At 48.2% G+C, this 14,095-nt stretch overlaps 1 long non-coding RNA gene across 2 annotated transcripts in view; it reads right to left on the bottom strand.

Annotated features, from left to right (window-relative positions):
* LOC118663775 overlaps nt 1–14,095 on the bottom strand; it is a 116,390-nt gene that overhangs the window by 67,926 nt on the left and 34,369 nt on the right. For both annotated transcript variants that reach the window (XR_004970138.1, XR_004970139.1), the window contains one exon: nt 12,068–12,166. This is a non-coding gene — a long non-coding RNA (uncharacterized LOC118663775). The remainder of the gene's footprint in view (nt 1–12,067; nt 12,167–14,095) is intronic.

The following is a 14,095-nucleotide window of genomic DNA, read 5'->3' as shown; positions in this document are numbered from 1 at the left end:
TTACAGATACATCTCCTAGGTCAATGGAAGCAAAGGAGAAAATAAACAAATGGAACTACATTAAAATATAAGCTTCTGCACAGCAAAGGAAATCATCAGCAAGATGAAAAGGGAGCCCACTGTATGGGAGAACATATTTGGCAATGATGCATCTGAAAAAGGGTTAATATCCAGAATATATAAGGAACTCATACAACTTAACAATAGAAACACAAACAACCCAATTAAAAAATGGGCAATGGACCTAAATAGACACTTTTCCAATGTGGACATACCGATGGCCAAGAGACATATGAAACAATGCTCAAAGTCACTGATCATCAGATAGATGCAAATTAAAATGACAATGAGGTACCATCTCACACCTGTCAGAATGGCTACCATCAACAAATCAACAAATGACAAGTGCTGGTGAGGATGTGGAGAAAAGAGAACCCTAGTGTATTCCTGGTGGGAATGCAGACTGATGGGACTATTATGGAAAACAGTATGGAGTTTCCTCAAACTGGAAGGTGGGGGAGTGTGTGTTGGTGGGAGTTAATCAACCTAAGAACTTGAATGCCTATATGCCTGGGGTGAATGGGGGTAGGCTGGAGGGATTCGATGGAGGGGAATAAGGGACATATGTAATACTCTCAACAATAAAGAATTTTTTATGAAAGGATAAACAAATTGATGACCTGTTAGCCAGACATATCAAGAAACAAAGAGAGAGGACCCGAATAAATAAAATCAGAAACCGAAGTGGAGAACTACAAACTCACACCACAGAAATACAAAGGATAGTAAGGAAATCCTATGAACAACTATATGCCAACAAGCTGGACAATGTGGATGAAATGGACAAATGCCTAGAAAAATACAATCTCCCAAAACTGAATCACTAAGAATCAAAAAACCCGAATAGGCCAACAACAACTGATGAAAAGTAGCATTAATAAAAAAAAAAAACTCCCAGCAAACAAAGGCCCGGGTCTGGAGGGCTTCATAGGGTAGTTTTACCAAACCTTCAAAGAAGAACTTACACCTATACTCCTCACACTATTCCAAAACATCCAAGAGGAAGGAACACTTCCAAGCTCTTTTTATGAGGCCAGCATTACCTTAATTCCAAAACCAGATATAGACACTACAAAGAAAGAGAATTTCAGGCCAGTATCCCTGATGAACATAGATGCTAAAATCTTCAACAAAATATCAGCAAATTGCATCGAGCAATATCTTAAAAAGATCATACCCCATGACCAAGTGGGATTTATTCTGGGGATGAAAGGCGGGTACAGTATTCACAAATCAAATGAACAGGATACATCACATAAACAAATTGAAAGGCAAAAGTCACATGATCATATCAATAGATGCAGAAAAAGCATCACACCATGCAGAAAAATAAACTCAAAATAGAAAAAAGAGCCCTAACCAGTTTGGCTTAGTGGATAGAGCGTAGGCCTGCGGACTGAAGGGTTCCAGGTTCGATTCCGGTCAAGGGCATGTACCTTGGTTGTGGGCACATCCCCAGTAGAGGGTGTTGAGGAGGCAGCTGATCGATGTTTCTAACTCTCTATCCCTCTCCCTTCCTCTCTGTAAAAAAATCAATAAAACATATATTTAAAAAAAAATGGAAAAAAGACTTAAATGTAAATCGGCTAACCTTAAAAGTCCTAGAAGAAACCATAGGTAGCAAAATGTCAGACATCTATCACAGCAATATGTTTATGGATACATCTCCTAGGACAAAGGAAATAAACAAAAAAATAAACATATGGGACTATGTCAAAATAAAAAGCTTCTGAACAGCAAAAGAAACCATCAACAAGACAAAAAGGGAGCCACTGTATGGGAGAACATATTTGGCAATGATTCACCTGATAAAGGGTTAATATCCAAACTATACAAGGAACTCAGACAACTTAACAAAAGAAAGACAAACAAGCCAATTAAAAGATGGGCAAAAGACCTAAATAGACACTTCTCCAAGGAGGACATAGGATGGCCAAGAGACATATGAAAGAATGTTCAAAGTCACTATTCATCCGAGAGATGCAAATTAAAACAACAATGAGATACCATCTCACTCCTGTCAGAATGGCTACTATCAACAAATCAGCAAAAGACATGTGCTGGCGAGGATTTGGAGAAAAGGGACCCTAGTTCCCTGCTGAGGGGAATGCAGACTGGTGCAGCCATTATGGAAAACAGCATGGAGTTTCCTCAAAAAATTATATATGAATCTGCCATTTGACCCAGTGAACCCACTTCTAGGAATATATCCTAAGAAACCCAAAGCACCAATCAGAAAGGATATATGCATCCCTATGTTCATAGCAGCACAGTTTACAATGGCTAAGATGTGGAAACAGCCCAAGTGCCCAACAGTAGATGAGTGGATAAGAAAGCTGTGGTACATTTACACCATGGAATACTATGTAGCAGTAAAAAAGAAGAATCTCTTACCCTTTGAGACAGCATGGAGGGACCTGGAGAGTATCATGCTGAGTGAAATAAGTCAGTCAGGGAGAGACAAGTATCACATGATCTCACTCATATGTGGAATCTAAGTAACAAAGCAAACTAATGAATGGAGTAGATCCAGAGACATGGAAGGAGGGAACAGACTGGGGATTCTTAGAGAGAAGGCAAGGAAGGTGGATGGTTTGGAGGTAATCAATCAAGGACCTTGTATGCATATATACATAACCCTTGGACACAGGCAATGGGATGGTTAAGGGCGCAGGGGCCAGGGCAGGCTGGAGGGGATCAATCGGGGGAAAAGGTGGACATATGTAATACTTTCAACAATTAAAAACTATTAAAAATAATAAAAAATTAAAAAAAACAATTTTGTGTTTAAGAATAAAAGTTTAAAAAAATTATGTCTTTGGGTTTTAGAGAGGTCACCGAGATGGTAATAGTTGCTGGGGGTCAGCCAGGATGGGAAAAGGTACATGCAGGAGAAAGGGAGGACCCTACCCTGGGCACGGTGTCCTCTGTAGATAGTAGGCTAGCAGATCCAAGAGTCCCTCAGCCTTCCTGTTATAGCCCACCCATTCAGAGAATAAAAACGGCCAGAAGTTCTAGGAGAAAAAATAACTTCTAGAACGTCAGTATGCTGCCTGCCAGTGATCTGTAACTTAGAAGAAGTATCTGCAACCCAAGACAGAAACCAGCCCAATTTTCTTGTTCAGTGCAGCAGTCCAAATTGCTGTCCTTGAGTTAGCAAGTTAAGCTAAAAGGTGTTCCAGGGGTGGGCAAACTTTCTGACTCGAGGGCCACAATGGGTTCTTAAACTGGACCGGAGGGCCGGAACAAAAGCATGGATGGAGTGTTTGTGTGAACTAATATAAATTCAAAGTAAACATCATTACATAAAAGGGTACGGTCTTTTTTATTTTTAGTTTTATTCATTTCAAACGGGCGGATCCGGCCCGCGGGCCGTAGTTTGCCCACGGCTGTGACACTCGAGGAGGCAAAGTAAGTGGTTCTTTGCAGTTGTTTACTTGTTTTTAAAATACTTTACTCAATAGAGAATTGTGAGCATTTGAGTTTTTTGCAAATCACAAATATATTTTAATGTGTCTGGGGGGTGCCTGTTAGACAGAAAACTTTGAGTACTGCAGGAAAGTAAAAACTGCTTCCTGTACAGCAGGGGTCCTCAAACTTTTTAAACAGGGGGCCAGTTCACTGTCCCTCAGACCGCTGGAGGGCCGGACTATAGTTTAAAAAAAAAACTATTAACAAATTCCTATGCACACTGCACATATCTTATTTTGAAGTAAAAAAACAAAATGGGAACAAATACAATATTTGTATTTGCATGTGGCCCTCGGGCCATAGTTTGAGGACTCCTGCTGTACAGAGTTCCAAAAAGCGGAGTTATTTATTCCTATTGGGTATTCTCAAGGCAGGACCACGCCCACCCCATCTAAGGCTAGGGGCCTGTCTGGCCTGGACTGGCAGCAGGGTCTCTCTGTCCCTCCAGGATGTCCAGGAGGATGTACTGGAACAGTCAGACAGGTTCACAGGAGGCTGCCAGGCCGGGTGAAGCTGCCCTTCACTTGTACCAGGTGGCTGCCTCCCAGTCAGATGCCATGCTACCCTGTGATCATTCTGCATCACATGCTCCCCACTTCCGTCCTGTCCATGGTTCTCCCCATCCTATGTTGTGTCCCATGTGTTTAGTCCCAAGGCCCTCCAAGCGGCTGTGGATGGCAACAAATTATTACACAGAGGTAGGTGCCAAGGTGAGGCCCAAGGCCCCTCATAGACCCAGCTCCTGTCAAAGGATAAAGCACGGTTCCCACGATCATCCCGTCCACTCTACACACCTGTGACATGATTTCAAGGCAACGTATCGAGTGCTGGAACCAAGTTAGCGATGTGGCAGGGGAACCCTCACACTTCCCCATCTAGCAATCAGACTCTCCCAAGGGTACATTAGCTTTCAAGAGCCCAATGAAGCGATTAATGGCTGCTCCCACAGCACTCTGCGCATAGTAGGCGCACAGTAAACACTTGTGGATTTTTCTCAGTGGGCTCTGGCAATGCAGGTTTCTATGACTGTAATTTAATTTAATTCTTTGGCATCTTGGATGTGGTTTGCTACCAGCTCTTTCTCTCTGGTGCACCTTCTGACTCAGATGCAACATTTGTCAACTTGAGGACAATCTGTCCATGAGATGAATTAGAGTGAAAGTTAAGTACTACGCCTTTGGTTGTTTCTCCCATCACACCATTTTAGAAGCCTGTGTGAATGAACTGCCCCTCCCCTGCCCCCAAGTCCTGCACAAGGAGAGCCCTCCTCAGAGTCACTGTGAATACCCCCATGGGAAGCAGTCCAGTCAGGCTCCTTAGGCTGTGACAGCCAACACTGTACGAGCTAGGAAGAAAGATTTAACCAATAAACACCATTATAAGGACTATTGTAATCCAGTGGAAGGATATGCTTTCAGAAGTGCATATAATATTTTTTGTATATAAGTAGACCCTTCTAATAACAAATGAAACAGATCTATTTCAATTTACTGCTTATAGCTGAGTCCAATAAAATGGAATCCCCCTAAAAGTAGTCTTATACTTGTAACTTTTAGTTTCTACCATCTTGCACTCGAAGGGCTTGGCCCAAATAGTCTGTGTGGTTCAATCTCTCCCCTCCTCCCTCCTCCCATCGGGGGTCTTGGGATGGGTGTTTGGAAGCGAACCAAGCTCGTCCGGGACTGTAGAGGGAGGGAGCTCGAGGGGTTGGCGGGTCCACACCTCCTGCCTCCGTGTTTACTGACGTTTGCTCCCCACCGGGAAAGGACAGGCTCTCTGAACCCACCCAGGTCCTGTTCTGCAGGAGGCCTGTCACAGCCTCAACGCCTACTGACGCGGAGGTGGCGCTCCCATGAAACCCCCTGTTCCTGCCCAAGGCCTTGGGGGCTCCAGCTGCCATCCAGCTGCAGGACCAGCTCTGATGACACCCCACCTGCCACAGAGCCCTGTGGAGAGAGTGACGCCCAGCCTCCGAGCTGGCCCCGCTGGAATCGCTTGGGGCTTCCCTAGCTCCGGCACTGGCGGCGGGTGTCTCCTGCTCTTTGCAGATTGACGAGCAAACACAGGCTTTTCTGTTTAAAAGTTAGTGCCAACCCTCTAATTTTATAGATAAGAAAACAAGAGGACGTCAGGCCCACGCAGAATTTAGGACAGCCCAGCTGCTGGCGGCCTCTCCACATTAAACAGGGAGTCCCCACCCACAGTTTTGCCACTGGCTGCCAGTATTAGGGACGACAGATATGTGGCAGCCACCCTTGTGTCCTCCCAGGGGACTGGAGGTCCTCCCAATTCCTCCTATTTCCAAACAGAAGTGTCTGCAGCCACCTGAGGGGTCCCCTGGAGGCAGGAGGCTGTGCCCCTGGCTGAGAGGCTGGGGAGGAGGCGCAGAGAGGAAGTATGCAGGACGTCTCTGGGCGCCTTCTCACTGTTTGGCTGGGGAGAATGGCTTCTCTCCCTGATGCTGGATAATCAAGCTGCATTAGAAGGATGAGAACTTGACCTTTCCCTCTTGCCAAAAGAAACGAAGCCATTTTTGAGCATTTTCAGCATAAAAAGACAATGTCTTAAAATCACTGTCCCGAGGCTCGCCTGTGAGCGGGGAGGGGGCTGGGAAAGCTGTGTTACCTGCCTGCAGTGCAGCAAGCTGACTTAGCAGGCAGCTGGGGTCAGGAGAAGTGAGCAGGGGAGGCAGAGCTCCCAGAAAAACAGCACCCACTGGCCTTCAGCAGCCAGGGGCCAGCCCCACTGCTCCCCAGCCTCTGCTGGCAACTGGCGCAACCTCGCACTTGTGGAGCCTGTTAGCCTGTAAGTGCTTGCCGTCGAGTGTGCATGTGTGTGTCCGCGTGTGCCCATTCACATGTTCATCAGACCATTTGCAACAACTCTGCCTCTCTCGCCTCCACCTTTCAGGCCACTCTCAGGGTCAAATATTTGCCACGGTTTGGATTCTTTCTCTGGCCCACGGAGATGCTGTCTTAACCTGCCACAGGGAAAAGCCATTTTCTCTGCCAAATGTAACTGGGATTGAGAGGAAGGATGCTGATCCTGTGCGGCCTCCTGCAGGCGCTCATCCGTGCTCATCCGGTCTTTCCCGGCTCCACATGAACGTGCATGGGCCTCAGAGGAGCGGCGACTGTCGGCTTCATTCTCCACGAGTCACCATTTGTTAGTAATTACAGTGAGAGGTGGGTTGGCCATGGACAGAGTCACCATCCCAAAAATCCATGTGAGGAGCCTGAGACTCCATGCTGCTGGACCGTCTCCTCCTGGGGACGTCACGCGGCAGAGGCTGACCACGATACTGCTGACATCTGCTGCAGCCTCCACTGGGTCTGCTCTTGGAGTGTATTTTCTATTTAGTGAAGTTTTAAATCACTGGGTTGGACACTTTCCCGTCCCTGGGGAAACTCCCACAGGGTGTGCGCAGCAGCTGAATTCCCCAGCAGCTCACTCCGATGCAAGTCTCGCACAGGTTGGCCCCTGAGTGCATCCTTACACTCGCCTGGGTGGGGCCTGCCTGCGCAGCAAGCCCTCCCCCTTGGTCCCGCCCTCCCCCTGATGACCTCAGGGCCCCTTCCTCCTCACCACCATGTCGCACACCTCAGAGCCTCTTCCCAACACCTTTGCTGTCCCTTCCAGGAAACTCCCTCTCCATCTCCTGCCAGATTTTTGTCTCTCCTGCTTCTTTCCCATGGAAGGCTGGATGGTGGGGAAGTGACCTAGACAGGACTCAGGTCAGAACTGTCCACCCGCTGTTCACAATGCTGGCGTACCCTCCTTCCAGCCGGCTCTCTCCCAGGCACCCCTGGGCACCCCTGGCTTGCTCCTCTGTGCAGGCACCATTCTAGGTGTAGGGAACACACAACTAAACCCCACTCTTAGGCTGAGGCACCCTGACATCAGGTCCCAGAACGGTGGACAGTGTGGAGATGAACAGCGGAGGGTGACTCTGGTACCTCATGCCCCGTTCCCATCCCAGAGACCCTCCTGGGGCCCAGAGTCACCTGTTTGGTTTTGGAGTGGCGCCCGGATCAACATTTTTAGGCGACTACGAGAGCCTCTGCTGACCATCCCACCTACCCATCTTCCCATCCACTGACTGTCATCCTACCTACCATGTATTCTTCTCTCCCTCCCGCCCCGACCCCATACCCCTGCTCATCTGTAGGGCTCTCTGTATATCACTTTCCCATTCCCGATGCTGCTTCCCATCTACCCAGCACTGCACCCTCACCACAGCCCATCCCCAGGCCCAGGCGCATCCTCCTCAGCGGGCAGGTGAGGAACCTGGAGCTTGGAAACAGGGAACTTGCTTCATGACGAACAGTGAGGACCAGAACCTGGCACCATCCTACCACTCAGAGTCTTAATTCTGCATCTGAGTCGCCTCTGGGTGAGACCCTCGAGAGCCTCTGACTGGGTTAGAGTTACAGGGTTCAACCACGGGCAGCCAGCCCTCCCCGAGGTGGACATGAAGGTGTTGAGAGAAAGAGGCATGGCATCTACTCAAACACCAGAACAGCTTCCTTCTGTGCTTCTTGCAAATACAGGTTTTGGGAAAATGAACTCGTGTTTAGTCCTCAGTTGCCCCATGTGTCAAACCAGGGAGCTCCCAGAACCTTCTAGCTGGTGCTGAGGTGTGCTTCCACCAGGAGGGTGGCCATCAACATCACCCTCTCCCCTACAGGATCCACCACCCCACCGCCAGCTCCTCTACAACCTCACCCAGCCCCAGGCCAGCCCAGCGCATGACATGTTTGTCCTCCCTTCCCGGTGGAGGGCTGGACTCGCATCATCCTCTCCTTGCCTGGGCCGCAGAGGTGAGCCAGCGAGCCCGGGCCCACGCCCCTCTCTTAGACTGCCGCGCTCAGCACTTAGGCTTTCTGGGAACCACTGTCCAGAACTCTGGGTTCATGGAGCTGCAATTTTCCTGTGTTGTTGGAGGTGGGGGGGCCATCAGTTATCCTTAATAACCAGGCAGACGACAGGACAGCTTTGCCCTCGGTTCTTAATAGCCAAGAGTGGTCTCCCTCTCCCTCTCTTCTTAGAATAGCAATTCCACTGACTCCATTACTGAAATGGCTCTTGCCTTCCATGCCCTATCCAAGTTGCTATGTCGTTGTTTTATTGCTTCTCTGAAAAGCTCCGACTAATTAAGGTGAAAGCCAGATACAGATGGGGCTGGGCTGTAGCACGAGGCACAGGTCCCTCACTGAGTTGACTGTGGGCTTCACTCGGGGCCCTGTGCTGCCACCTCCTCTTTGCCCAGGGCTCCTGGCCTCCCTTGAGAATTCACCAAGGCCTGCACCATCAACCCAAGAACTGGGACGTTTGCCAACCAGAAGGGGCTATAGGGAGAGACCAGACTGCCCCTTAGGACTCTCAGTCAGGCCTGTGTGCAGACAGCGGGAGCGAAGTCCCCACCAGCTTGGGACCTCAGGTAAACGCTCACCTGTGTCCTGGTCTCACAGAAGTGCTCAAGGCAGCCCCAGCCACCCAGGGCTGCGCATTCAGTGGAGGAAGTGGGACATACATCTCTCCATCTGGGAACCGCAGACCACACCTGAGCCAGAGGATGTCCAGGATCCCAGGGCCATGCAGGCAGTAAGGTCCGGGCTGTGCAGGGGATGGCCACTCTGCTGGGAACAGGGGAGGGGAGGCCAGGACTTTTCTGGAGTCAGGAGACAGTAGACCAAGGCCTTGAGGGTCAAGTCAAAGGAGAAGAAGAGAGAAAGAGGAGCAATGAGCCCCCACCATTTCTTGAGGGCAGTGGAGGAGGGACCCCTGTGTAGGGGGTGAGCAGAATGAGGCCAGCAGGAATTAGAGGCTAGTGCCAAGCTCAGGTTTGGGGGTGGAGGGGCCTCTGAAATCCAGGCTAAAGAGCTGGATGTCTCCCTGAGCATCAGTGTCTGCTCAGGCCTGGTCCTCTTCCGACGCCGCTTTCTGGCCGCAGTAGCAACACTCAGCCGCTGGTCCCGCCAAGTCACTCTCAGAGGACAAGGTGCCCGAAGCGCTCTTGGCAATGGTGCGCATGCTGTTTGGCGCACTGACAGTGGACCGGGCCCTCCACCTGCGGAAACCGTCATCGGGAAGCGTGCTTTCATCTCGTCGGGCAGGCATCACTGAGGGACCTTTGCTGCCTTATCTGGTCTCCTTTCTCTTTGCCCCCAAAAGAAATAAAAAAATTAAAGAAAGACCCACCTGCTAGGGAAGCATCTGCAATTTCAAAGGAGTGACAGCTGATGCATCTGGGCTGAGCTTGTATATCAGCTTGAGGAATATTTATCGGCCTCATCAACTTCCTCCAGCAAGACTCCCCCAGGGACCACTCTAGCTCAGCCCAGCTGCACTCTGCCCCCTCCCTACAAAAAAGGCAAACACTGGGCCTGCCAGGGAGGAGGACAAGGCGGTGCCCAGACCCCGCTGAGAATGGCGGGGCACACAAGGTGGCATCAACCTACTGCCCCCAGGCCTGGAGCTCTAAGCCCAGATTTGGAGACAAACCCCACTCCCCCCATGGGTGCACCCCGGGGTCTCACACCAAATTTCTCTCTGGGCAGAGATATTTGCTGCAAGCTTTCTGGGGGCTCATTTCTCCCCGTTCTGCCAAGAGGAATGTCAAGAGCTTCCCAAGGCCCCTCTGATGAGGCAGATTGGTTGGCCCAATGAAGAAGATTTAAGGATTATCTTAATAATAAATCAGCAGCCAGGCAGCAGGCAGCCTAGACGGGCGAGATTTCAGCACCTGCAGCTGTGGCTGTGGCTTCTTTGTCAAGAACAGATGAGGGGAAACTAAAAACTCGCCTTTTACAGGAAACCAAAGGGAGTCCAGGTGTCCCCAGGGGTCACCTGCAAATCAAATCATTTGGTGAAAGGTAGTTTTATTTTTTTCTTCCTTTCTCCCCAAATAACAACAATTCTTGAAAGAATAACCCCAGTTCTCCTCTTGGCTGTGATGAACCCAGGGAGCTGTGTGGGTCCTGAGCGTCCCAGCGGCTGCCTGGAGGCCCCTCCTCCTCGGTGGGAGGTGCACGCCAGCCATGGCTGGTTCAACAGCATCTGGGGCATCTGCAGGTTTCATCTCAGTTCTGTGGCTCAGGCCTGGGCCTGGTAAAATGCACCTGTTTCGGCCTGTGTGCCTATGAGGTCAAGTGCGGCTCCCCAGATTGGATCCCTGGCAATTTCCTGACCAAAACCTTCAACTTCATCAACCTCATCTTGTTCAACGGGTGAGGAGACAACCAAGTTCATACACATCTGGCTGGGACTCGCCAGGAGCGGCAGGGCCCCTCCAGGAGGGCCCCGCGGGCTGTTGCCATGTTCTCCGGACTCTCTCCTCTCTCTTCACTTTGTTCACACTTGTCTCTCATGGAATGCCTTCTCCTCTCCACTCCACGCTGGGGGCAGATGCCGAAGCTGTGAAATACGGAGTTGGGGGCATCATCACCTCGCTGTGGCTTTCCTCGTGTGGCTCCCTGGTTTTCACGTCCCTGCCGAAGATGGTGGGTGACATGGCCAGCCAGCTGTGCCCGTGTCTGTCAGTCGCCTCAGTGCTCACAAGGTGTTTGCAGTGCAGGAGGAAGGGGGTGATGCTTCGGGAGGGGCTTGCCGGCACCTGCTCCCCACGCTGGGTGCTGCATGTGGATTCAGAGCTCAGACCTGCCGCTGCCCTTTGTTCTTGCTGTCCTCCCGACGTACCCTTCACATCTCCCACACCTGCAGCCGCTTCTCCAGGTCTGGCCTCTGAGCGTCCCTGAGCACCTCTGCTCATCCCAGCTGTGTGTCACCCAGAGCGAATGGAGCCCCTTGAGCACAGTGGGCGATTCTGTGCCCCTCTGCCTCCGTCGGCAGCACCCCACTGTCCTCCTTTCTCTCGGACCCCCATTTCCCATGAGCTCCCAGCAGCAGAACCTGGTCCCCTTCAGACGCAGACTATGACCGGCTGACCCAGCAACCCCACTCCCTCTCGAGCCCAAAGAAACCACTGGGCATCCAGGTCCCACCTGTGTGTTCCTTCCCGATTCCTACCAGACAGCAAGACTGTGTAACACGGCAATTGTTAAAGTGGGACGGACCTGGCATAGGAAAGGGAGGCGAAATCAATGCAATAAGAGCATGAAGACGAACCCCAATGACGATGAGCGATGGCGCCCTGTCCAGAAGCAGGTCCCCTTTTCCTCACCTTGCTCCGCAGCCTGCATGCAGTTTCTAGCAAACTACAAACCCCAGGACCTCATTCTCACCAAGAGCCAAAGTCATGCCAGTCTGCTATGGGGCATCAATCCCGCCAACCGAGCAGCTATGGTCAGGGAACTAGCCAACGCCACCTGCATCTACATCACCATTTCTGTCTCCATCACCACCTGCATCTACATCACCATCTCCATCTCCATCACCACCTCCATCTGTACCATTCAGAAGAAACCTGGCATCATCCAATCCACAGCCCTGTCTGAACCCCCTGCTGTTCGTGGATCTCACCGATAAACATTAGGAAGCTCTGAGCCACATTTCAAATATGATCATAATGACTGACCTTAAAAGAGGACCACGGAGGGATCAGGAACTGTGTCCGGATGTCTGTCCTTCTTTCCTTCATTCCCTTTTCTCCTTGCTGTCTTCTGTTCTCTTCTCTCTTTCAAAAAACAATTTCTATTTTGAGTTTATCCATTGTTGCCAGTCTTTCACTATGATTAACATTTTAGGATTCATTTGCTCTTGTTTTTAATTTTATAAAAGTATAATTGAGAGACATTGAGGAAAGTGTATATATATATATATATATTCTATATATGTAAAATAAGTGCAAAGTTGGTAACTTTTCACAAGCAGAAAACATGTGTAACCAGCACCCAGATCAAGAAACAGAACTTCCTGTCCCCTTCGGCGCACCTCACATCCCCTCAGCTCCACCCAGCTCCCAAGGGAAGCCATCACCTGGACTTCTAACAACACAGATTAGGTTTTATTTTATTTATTTGTTTTTAAAATCAGTCACTATGATTTGTTTTATTTTGTGAGACACAATACCAGAATAAAACAAATACCATTTGTTTTAGTTTTAATAGGATTAGAAAGAACATGTTTCAAAAGTAGACTTGCTGAGGGACAAACTATGTTACTTGTCCCAAAATTATTTTGACATTACGTGAATAGACTTTTAATTTATTATCTTTTTACTTTATGGTCTATTTGTGTAATGCTATAGATTTTCTGAGGAACAACTTTGGAACATTAAATGGGGTATATGAAAGCATAAGTATGCCAGCTGAAGGTCGAACAATATGTATTCGTAATAACATTTTTATTGAGGCTAAATTTATACAGTAAACTCACAATTTAATGAGTTTTGAGTAATGTAAATACCCCTGTAACAACCACTCCAATCAAGACAGCTATTTCTATTGTTCCAGAAAGTTCCCTTCTAGCTCATACTGACTACAACCAATGTTCTTATCAATTATTGTAAATCAATCTTCCCTGTTCATGACCTACATATACATGTAATCACAGAATATGTGCTCCTTTGAACAACACACGGCTTTTCAGATTCATCATTATTACTGCAGGGATTGGCTGGTTGTTCTTTTCTTTGACCAAGTAGCATCTCATTGTACAAATCTATACAATTTAGTCACTCACCTATTCATAGACATTTGTGTTGTGCCCATGTTTATGGATATGTGTTCTCCTTTTTCTTGAGCAAACACCTAGGATTGGAATTGTTTCCTGATGGGGTAGTTGTATGTTTAACTTTCTAAGAAACTTAGAAACTGTTTCCAAAGTACGTACATCATCTGGCACTCCCAGCAGCAACGCATGAGAGTTCTACTTACTCCGCATCCTCCCAACAGCAGATATTAGCAATCCTTTGAGTTGTGACCGTTCTGATGGATGTGAGTGGTATCTCATTGTGTGTTTAAAACTGTGTTCCCCGATGACTGATAATATCCACTTTACATATGCTATTGTCCATCTGTATATCTTCTTTTGTGAAGTGCCTTTTTAAGTCATGTTCTGTTGTGTGTTTTTCTGTTATTGAATTGTAAGACTTCTTTAAATATTCTGGATGTAAGTCCTCTGTCAGATCTATGCATTAAAATATATTCTCCTAATCTGTGACTTGCCTTTTCATATTCTCAATGTTGAAATTTGATGAGCAGAGGTTTTTAATCTTGCAGTCTAATTTGTTAATATTTCTTTTTGTGGTTTGTACTTTTTGTGTCCTCTTTAAGAAATTTTTGCCTACCTCAAGTTCATAAAGATATTCTTGTATGTACTCTGCTGGAATCTTTATACTTTTAGCTTTTATGTTTAGGTCTATGATCTAGGTCTAATTTTTATATGTGTTGTGAAGTATACTTTTTAAAATCCTCACTTGAGGATATATTTTCTATTGATTTCTAGAGTGAGTGGAGGGAGGGAGGAAGGAGAGAAGAAGAAGAAGAAGAAGAAGAAGAAGAAGAAGAAGAAGAAGAAGAAGAAGAAGAAGAAGAAGAAGAAGAAGAAGAAGAAGAAGAAGAAGGAGAAAAAGAGAGAGAGAGAGAGAGAGAGAGAGAGAGAG

Source organism: Myotis myotis, unplaced genomic scaffold (genome assembly GCF_014108235.1).
Source record: "Myotis myotis isolate mMyoMyo1 unplaced genomic scaffold, mMyoMyo1.p scaffold_m19_p_9, whole genome shotgun sequence".
Lineage (NCBI taxonomy): Eukaryota > Metazoa > Chordata > Mammalia > Chiroptera > Vespertilionidae > Myotis > Myotis myotis.
The sequence above is the reverse complement of the archived record's forward strand: the minus strand, read 5'-3'. Positions and strand labels throughout refer to the sequence as shown.